General features: G+C 42.0%; 1 pseudogene; it reads right to left on the reverse strand.

The window, feature by feature from the left end:
- Window positions 1-717: 717 nt before the first annotated feature.
- LOC124099941 (aldo-keto reductase family 1 member B10-like) lies at window positions 718-1655 on the reverse strand (annotated as a pseudogene).
- Between the last annotated feature and the right edge of the window lie 8196 nt (window positions 1656-9851).

Consider the following 9851-nt stretch of genomic DNA (forward strand, 5'->3'; position numbering starts at 1 on the left):
TGGAAAATAGGTCCAATAAGTTTCTCCATAGACTCTACTTACCTGATTCCTCAACAAAGTTAGCATGGCCCCATACATTGTAGTTGTAGTCTTATTTCCTCCTGGTTATTGAACTATCTGCTCAGCCTGAATTGTCAGGTCCTTCAGTTGTCTCCACAATGACAGGTTGGGTTTTCTGAAAATACACAAGCACAGCCTCTGCCCTATTGTGAGGATGCTCTTAAGCCTGAGCCTAAGCAACTCTATTTTATTTTATTATTTTTTTAACTTTCATTATTTTTTTAATTTTTATTTTTGTATCCTCAATCGTAGCAGAGACCCTGTTTTTTTAACAAACATTTGTTCAGATCACATAAGTGGAAGAAATAGTCATTTGCTCATCTGAGTCATACTTCCCTGTGATAAGTCTTTTCCTGGTTCAATATATGGATCTAAATAAAACCTTGCTTAGGGGGAGGGAGGAGGAGAAGGAAAGAAGGTTATGGGAAGGAGATTGAGCAACTAATGTTGCATGCATGTACAATTAGAGCATTAAAAAAATCCCATTATGTACAATTATAATGCACTAATAATTTTTTTTTAATTTTGCCTAGATTCTGGCAAGATCAGGTACAATATGATTTCATATAAATTTGGCTAAAATGGGCCTTAGGGAGAGCAAATAAAACTTCAGTGAAGAGAAAGAATCCACTAAGTGTCTCATCAGGAGATTCAGCTTCAGTAATCAGCATTGTAGGGGTATTCCGGCAAATGAGCCTGGTTAGCCAGGACACAGATCCTCCAGTTTCTGTTGAAGCTGAGTAAGATCACCAACTCCTAATCATTCATTTGGAAGTTAAAGACCTGAAAGTTCTCAACAATACATTCTGGTGTCACAGACTTGGGGATCGCCATCCCATTCCTCTGGATATGGAACCGAATATGAACCTGGGCTGAGGATTTTTTGTGCCTTGCAGCAATCTCCTTGATCTTAGGGTCCTCCAGTAGTGAAGGGTCTTCTGGTTTGGCCCAAGGTCTATCTGGAGAGCCCAGGGGGCTGTAGGCTGTGACAATGATGCCCTTATAGTAGCAGTATTGGATCAGTTTATCCTGGGTGAGGAATGGGTGGACACTTGACCTGGTTAGTCACTGGTTTATATTTGAGTCCAGGCTTATTCAAGATCTTTTCAATCTGGAAGTGGTTGAAGTTGGAGACACCAAGAGCTTTCACCAACCCCTCATCCACCAGCTCCTCCATGACCTCCCAACATCCAAGAATATTACTTTACTGATGAGGTTGTTACCTTTATCATCTTTGGGGTATAAGTCCTTCGGAGCCTGAAATCCCTGGGGCCAATGAATAAGATAGACATCCAGATAGTCCAGTTTCAGATCCTTGAGGCTTCCTTCACAAGCTTATTCTCAAAGAAGGTGCACCACAACTTGCTCACAATAAAGAGGTCCTCCCACTTCACCACCTTCTCTTGGATCTTCTCTTGGATGGCTTCTCTAACCTCATTCTCATTCTGATAGACATAGGCACAGTCTATGTGGTGATATTCTGCATCAATGGCCACCTTCATGGCTTCTTTGACTTTGTTTGGGGGAGACTTCCAGGTGCCCAGATCAAAGACAAGCATCTTGGCTTTGGTGCTGAGCTCCACAAAGGTGGCCATGGTTGGTGCAGAATTGGCTTTGAGAGAGCAAATAGATGTCTGATGTCAGCAACTCCATTTTAAAAACTCCAGTTTGAAACATGCAGTTTCACCAGGCACACGAACAGAGCCCTCCAGTATGGCCTCAAACAAGTTACTTCTCCTCACCCTGATAAACAGAGTGAAGTACCTGGCAGGTTGTCCTTGCCTGATAAGAGGGAAAGGAGAGAAAATCAAGGTGGAGACCACCAGACCATATGTTTCTGACCCCAAGGTAAATGATGTCATGAAGAAATCTGGTGGTAGCTGATAAGGATCGAAAGGGGGATCAAAAGCCCCAAAATTTAGTATAAGTAATAGAGCTGATGAACAGAGATTCAGCCAGCTGAAACAAGGATGCCCTCAATCTGGAGAACCTGATGAGGACCTGACATACCATCACTTTCCTGATCCTCTGTGCAATCCTCACCGCTCTCAAACTCTACTGACTCATCTGGACCCTGGTGAGAGCCGCTACTTCTCCCTATAATCCTCTTCTCAACCGGTCATCCACTCCATGCCAGGAAAAGCCTGCCTTGATTCACTGTGGTCTAAGTGAATGTGAATCTGCTGGACATAAAGCCTAAGGTTTAAGACTGTTGAACTTAGCATGCAAAGGGAATGTCTGTCATTAGCCTGTCATGATTAAGTGTGTTTGCAGTGCTTAGAATTAATCTAGAATTGTTTGCTGTGAATTGATTATGTCTATTGTAGTGCCTAGCATTAAGGTTTGTCATTTCCTTGATCAAAAGCCTATAGAGTGAAACTGTTTTGAGTGATTTGAATGAAGAAAGCATTGAAAGGGACAGAAGCACATGGACATTCTTTATTTTTCCCCTTGACTGCATACATAGCAATTTTGCTCCCTGGCGACACCTATATTATTACTGAATCTGGTTTATTCTATTGTTCCATGTGTTGCTCAGCAGTAGTTAGACTTTTTATATCACAATTTAAATTTTTTTAATATCTTTATTTTTATTTATTTATTTTTATGTGGTGCTGAGGATCGAACCCAGGGCCTTATGCATGCAAGACAAGCGCTCCACCACTGAGCCACAACCCAGTGCTCTTAAATTTCTTTTTAAATAATTTTGTGGGATTTTGTGTGGTTATGTGGAATTCTATTTCTCCTTTTTTTATTTTTTAAAATTGCAGAAAAACAGTTGATATAAGCTAGAGCATCATTAGCTTTAAATTGTAGAATGGCCCAGCATTGTCCAAGTATTTAAACAGTAAAAAGTGACTTAATAAATATAAATATTTGTATTTGGCCAGGGAAATTGGCAAAATTTACCTGTTAGGCCTGCCTTGGCTCCAGACCTGGTCGCCACAGTCTAAGTGAGTGTGCATCTGCTAGACATAAAGCCTAAGGCTTGAGACTTTTGAACTTGCAGAGGAAATGTCTGTCATTAGCCTGTTATATTTAGGTGTGTTGCAGTGCTTAGAATTAATCTAGAATTGTTTGATATGAATTGATTATGTCTATTGCAGTACCTAGCATTAAGGATTGTCATTTTCTTGATTAAGAACCTATAGAGGGGCTGGGATTGTGGCTCAGCGGTACAGCGCTCACCTAGCACATAGAGGACCAGGGTTTGATTTTCAGCACCACATAAAAACAAAGGCAGGGCTGGGGATGTGGCTCAAGCGGTAGCGCGCTCACCTGGCATGCGTGCGGCCCGGGTTCGATCCTCAGCACCACATACAAACAAAGATGTTGTGTCCGCCGATAACTAAAAATAAATAAATAAATATTAAAAAAAAAAAAACAAAAAAAAAAACAAAGGCATTGTGTTGTGTCCTGTTGAGAGCCACAGCTGAAGGGGCCCCAGCAAACTTCCAGCTGCCAGCTGATGATTGGCTCACAGCAGCCCCAGCAACTTCTAGCTGCCAACTGATTGGCTCCTCTGCGGTGATGCTCATTGGGCTGTTTCCCTGCCCTTTCAGACCATGGAGCTGCTCACTGGGGGAATTTTTTGGCTCTGCCCATGCGACCCAGCCAATTGGCCTCAAGAGCAGGAGGAGGGGGGGAGGTTGAGAGGCTTGTGGGAAGCCGGTGGTGGCAGTTGGGCTCTGAAGGTTTTTTCCTGAGGAGCTGTTTTGTTTGGCATGTGTGGTTCTAAAAATAAAGTTCGTTTCTTTTGACAAGTGGCTCCTGAATTGTGCCCAGCCAGACTGCAGCAGTATCCATCTATACTGAAAAAATCAAAAAAAAAAATTTTTAAAGAACCTATAGAGTTAAATTGTATTGGCTAATTTGAATGAATAATGCGTTGAAAGGTGCAGAAGCAAGTAGACATTCTTTATTTCTACCCTCAACTGCATACGTTGCAATTTTGCCCCCTCTTGACAAGGTTCTTAATCAAGAAAATGACAATACTTAATGTTGGGCACTACAAATACATTAATTCAGACTTATAAAAGCAATAAACACAACTAATTCAAAGCAAACAAATTCAAAGTTAAATCAAAGCACTGCAAACACTCTTAATCTTGACAGACCTATTATGGACATTCTCTCTGCATGCTAAGCTCAAGTGCTAGATTTAAAGTCTTAAGTTTTAGGTCTTAAGTCCAGCAGATGCACACTCACTCAGACTGCAGTGATCAGGTCAGGAAGATGGAGGCCTCTCCTGGTGTGGAGTTGACAGCTGGCTGAGACCCTCATAAAGAGAAGTCACCTTTCTCACCAGGGTCAACAGGCTGCTGTAGAGTTTGAGAGTGGTGAGAACAATGCACCGGATCAGGCAAATGATGAGGAGTTGGGATATCAGTCCAGGTCCTCATCAGGCTCTCTGGCATGTGGGCATCAGTATAGGCTGGCTGAATGTCTGTTCGTTTGTCCCATTTTGGGGCTTTTTCGTACCCTCTTGGTCCCTACCAGCTGTTACCAGGTTTCTTAGTGACATCTTACATTTTAGAGAGGACATATAGTCTGCTGTTTTCCACCCTGATATTACCCTTCTGGCTCTTATCAGGGTTACAACAAATGACATGTGACTTCACCCTCTTATTAGGGTTGTGAAAAGTGACTTGTTTTATCAGGCTATGCCCAATGACATATTGGGAGGCAGACTGCAGGTTTATTTTAAAATAGAGTTGCTTAGGCTAAAGTCATCCTTACAAGTATGTTGTTTTTAAGTCCTTTGGGTATAAACAGAGGAATGGGTTAACTGGATCAATGGTAGTTTCATTCCAAGTTTTCTGAGGAATCTTCACACTGCTTTTCAAAGTAGTTGTGAAGCCAGAATTAGGCAGTCAGTATAGATAGAGGTAAATCCAGTCAGGTTGTATCAAGAAAGCTAATCTGAGTCTGCTCCCTGAGGGATTGATATGTTAATTTCTTCAGAGCCTTTCCTCCACCCTTAACAAGAACCTGCCCCTGCTCCAACCTGTTGCTAAGGTAACCTGTCCCAGGAATTGCCCCTCCCTATAGAGAGCAATTGTTAATTAATGTGTCTTGGGCTGCTCCATCCTTCCCTTCCCGCTTCAGTTCACCTGTTTTTCACCCTTTTGGCCATCCCGTTGAGCATTTCCTAGGCCAAGTCTCTACACTGAAAGAAGAGAAATAAGGTGAAGAGGGCAGGAGAGCAAAAGAAGCCTAGGATATATAAAAAGGGGTAGAATGCCTCACTTCTTGGGACACCAGGATACCAGCTATGGGCCCTTTTTTCTTCCTGGGAAAAGTCTATGTTACCTCTTTTAAAATAAACTCTGCTTTATATGCTTGCCTCTGCGTGCTTCTCTAATGTTATACATCAACATGAGGGGAATCAGGACTTCCTTTCAGTAACCTGCAGTATCAGTTGCACCAATTTGCAGTGCCACCAGCAATGTATGAGTGTACCTTTCCCCCCACATCCTTGCCAATACTTATTATTGCTTGTATTCTTAATAATTGCTATTCTGCCTGGAATGAGATGAAATCTTGGAGTAGTTTTGATTTGCATTTCTCTAATTACTAGAGATGATGAACATTTTTTCCAGATGTTTGTTGATCAATTGCATTTCTTCTTCTGTGAAGTGTCTTTTCAGTTCCTTAGCCCATTTATTGATTGGGTTTTCTCTCTTTCTATTTATTTATTTATTTTTGTTGTTAAGGTTTTGAATCCTTTATATATCCTGGAGATTAGTGCTCTATCTGAGGTACATGTGGCAAAGATTTAGAAAAGGAGGTTATTAACAAAGAAGCATGGTCAAATCTGAAATATTTTGAGTTTTAAAAGGTAAAATTTTATATATATATATATATCTCCTGTAGGATCACAGTAGCAACATAAACATAGTTCTGGTTTGTTTTGTTTGTTTTTACGACCAGGTAGTAGCTTACGGGAAAGCAAGGAATGAGAGATGGGTAAGAGAGAAATGAAAGACAGAGACCGGGGAAGAGATACACAGGAGAGTTTACTTATCAGAGCTGACTGTTAAACCATGATGCAAAGAAAAGACCATCAACTCCAATTTGAATCAAATTAAAGCAAGTTTATATTTGCATACAAAGGAGCTGGCCAGAATTGTCTCTCCCGAAACCCTGGGCTAGAGATCAGTACCCCAGCTCTCTAGGAACACAGTTTTATAACGCAAAAAGTTGCAAAGCAGGGTGTCTTGAGAACTTACAGATAATAGGATTTTGACAAGAAAAATACAAAGGCAGATAGTAGGTTAATTATTTACATGGCTTAACATTTTAAGATAGGGAATAAATTCAGATCCCAACATCAGAATTTATGAAGCAACCCTGAGGTTTCAGAGAGGATTGTTATCTGGTCAGGTGGAGCCAGGATTTATGAGGTGCCACTAAGGTTTTAGAGAGGGTTGTTATCTGTCTAGGGAAAGCCAGGCATGGGTGAGTTCAAGGCATGGGCAGGAATTCCAAACAAGTTTAGAAATCACAGTAATTTATAGTAAAACAGAAATTAACTTTTCAAAATTTTGTGATGAGATGGCTTCCAATCTTGAGATGGAATTAGGCTGGGTTCATCACTGACAAATAAAAGCCATCTCTCTATAGAAGAGAAAGGTAAAACAGGCTTGAATTCTGGGACTTTTATGGGGGAAGCTCAAGAATCAGAGCTGGGCAGATTCTAATGCAAGGGGTGAAGGATTGGATTGGTATGAGGGAGTGGTGAGCCTTTCTCAAAAAGGCCCTTGGGTGGAAAAGCAAAACTTTTTCCTTAAAATGCCAGCTGTCACTTAAGAGGGCCATCCAGATGCTAAGCAACAACCTTATATTCCCCCCTTTTTGTGTTTTTATTGGGCCACTCAGGAAACAGGGATGTAGGTCACTCTTCTATAACTGCTTCCTGCTGGGAAGGGGCAGCATTTGAATCACTCATTAGGGGCATAGAATGTCATTGGAATGATGACAGAGGTGGACTGGTGTTGGAAAGCTGTCCCCGGTGCCCCAATTTTTGGTGAGGGATTGGTATTCCTTTAAAAAAAATCTGGTTTATAATTTGATTAGAGACTTTTGGATTGGGTCTTGAACCAATCTAATGTCAAAGGGAAAGCATTAACAGAAGGCCTATGACAAGGAGAGGGGTCAGGAAAGGAAGTGCCCACTGGAGAATCGGGTTGCTTAGCTGCAATCCTTCAGCAGAGGAGAGCTATTGTTTCTGATGTTCAAGGTCTTGGTGGAGTTGTTTTATCTTGTCCTTTACTATACCAGATTGATTGACATAAAAAATAGCATTCCTCCTGTAGGTACAGACAAAGTTTGTCTTTTTGGCTGTAAAAAAATCAAGATCCTCTTTGATTCTGCAGAACCACAGCAGCTAAAGAATCAAGCTGGGATTGTATGGTTAGTATGGTTTGAGCAATTTGCTGTAAGTTTCCTAGAAATTGGAATGCTAATTTCTGGTAATGGTACTCCTGGGAGGTGAGTGCAGAATAAGGGAAAGGGCAAAAATGAAAAAGGAAATGGTGGTACTCATGGTAATCGTGGTTCTCAGAGACCAAAGGAAGATTGGGGGTTCTGGCCTTGGAGAAACGCAGCTTGAAAGGGCTGTGGGTATTATTGTATAAAATGGCAGAGAAAAACCATTTAAATGGGAGTTATGAATCCAATATGGGATGCCCTCAAGGTGGGCTGCTGAGGAAGTAGTAAGAATGTCCCAATAGGGTCCAGTCCATTTTGAGGAGAGTTGAGAGGAGGAGTCAGAGTGGGAGAAGGAAAAGAAGCAGAACTAGGCCTTGCCAAAACAGCATTACAGTATTGCCAAAGAAGGTTCCTAATGTATGCAAGAAGGGGCCAGAAATGAGGAACAAGGGGTAGTGGAGAATCAGAGGTTGGTGAGCTGAGCAGGGGGATAGGCCATCCATATAGAAACTCAAAAGGGAGATGTTGAGTGGCTTCTTTGGGAGGACTCATAACCTAAGAAGAGCCAAAGGAAGGAGTTTAGTCCAATCTAAATGTAATTCAAGGGATAGCTTAGTGAGAATCTTCTTCAAGGTCCAGTTGGTACTGATAAACCCAGCCTAATTCCCTCTTAAGATCAGGAGCCATCTCATCAAAAGTTATAAAAGGTTCATTTCTGTTTTCTGTAAAATATTAGGATTTCAATTTGGCCTGGCCATATTTTGATGTTTTAAACTTGCTTGGAATGCCTGCCTGTGCCTTGAAGTCACCCATGCCTGGCTTTCCCTGACCAGATAACAACCCTCTCTGAAACCTCAATGGCGCCTCATAAATTCTGATGCTGGGATCTGAATTTACTCCCTAACTTGAAGTGTTGAGCTATTTAGATCATTAGCCTATTATTTGCTTTTGTATTATGCTTGTCAAAATCCTGTCAGCTGTGAGTCCTCAAGACACCCCCCCCCCCTTTTTTGTAACTTTTTGAGCTATAAAATCTCCTTCTTGGGGAGCTGGGGATGCTAGTCTCTAACCTGTGTTAGGGGAGTCAGCTGCTGATCAGCTTCCTTTGTGTACACAAATACAAGCTTGCTTTTATTTGTTTAAAATTGGAGTCTTTTCTTTGCATTGGGGTTTAACAGTACGTTCCACCTTGCCAGAGGACTGGGAATGGTAGGGGATATGAAAATGTCAGGAGATGTTGAGAGCCTTAACTACAGACCGAGAAACATGGGAAGTAAATTCAGGACCATTATCAGACTGGAGTGAAGAGGAGAGGCCGAATTGGGGAAGAATGTGTTCAATGAGGATGTTGGCCACAGCAGGGGCCCATTTATTGGTGGTAGGAAAAATCTCAAGCCATCTTGAGAAGGTGTTGACAAGTACCAAGAGAAATTTTTACCACTTTACAGGGGGCATATGGGTGAAAGCCAGCTGCCAATCAGAGTAAGGGAGATGTCCTCTTGCTTTGTGTAAAGGGAAGGCAGGTGGGCAGAGATTGGAGGTGGGACTGGTTTTTGGCAGATTTCACAGGAGGCAGAGAAGGTAGAGAGAAATTGTAGGTCCTCTGGAGAGAGTTTAAGATGGGAAGTGAGAAATTGTTTTTTTTTTATATTTATTTTTTAGTTATAGGTGGATACAATATATTTTATTTTTATGAGGTGCTGAGGATCAAACCCAGTGCCTCACACATGCTAGGGGAGCACTCTATCACTTGAGCCACAACCCCAGCCCCTGAGAAATTGTTTTAAAGATGTGGTGTTAGGGTGAAGGAAGGTAAGCATCTGTTGAGTGTCAGATGGGGAAGAGTCAGTCAGGGACTAGCAAGGCAGAGGACCACAGGTGGAGTAGGCTTTCAGAGGGTGGTGGCCCTTGCCTCAGAGTCTGCCTTGTTGTTGCTGAGTATCACAAAGGAGTTGTAAGTCTGATGGGATTTACAATGTGAGATTCCAACCGCAGTGGGAAGCTTTGAGGCCTGAAGGAGATCAGTGATAAAGGGGGCATTAGTAATTGAAGTTCCCTTGGTGGTAAGGAATCCATGCTCCTCCCAAATAGCAGAGTGGGAGAGAATTATGTGGAAAATATATTTAGAGTCACTGTAGATATTGAGGGAGGCTCCCTTTGCCAAAGTGAAGATTCTGATGAGGGCAACAAATTCAGCCTGCTGATTGGATGTATTAATGGGGATGGGAGCCACTTCCACAATGAAGGTTAGAGAGACTATAGCATACCCTGCCTGAGGAACTCCCTCCTGAAGGAAAGAGGAGCCATTTGTGAACCATGTGTATGTTGCCTGGAGCAAGGGGCCTTCCTGTATGTGG

The sequence above is a fragment of the Marmota monax genome, unplaced genomic scaffold (genome assembly GCF_021218885.2).
Source record: "Marmota monax isolate L192 unplaced genomic scaffold, Marmota_monax_Labrador192_F-V1.1 WCK01_AAM20220418_F8-fsc00264, whole genome shotgun sequence".
Taxonomy (NCBI): domain Eukaryota; kingdom Metazoa; phylum Chordata; class Mammalia; order Rodentia; family Sciuridae; genus Marmota; species Marmota monax.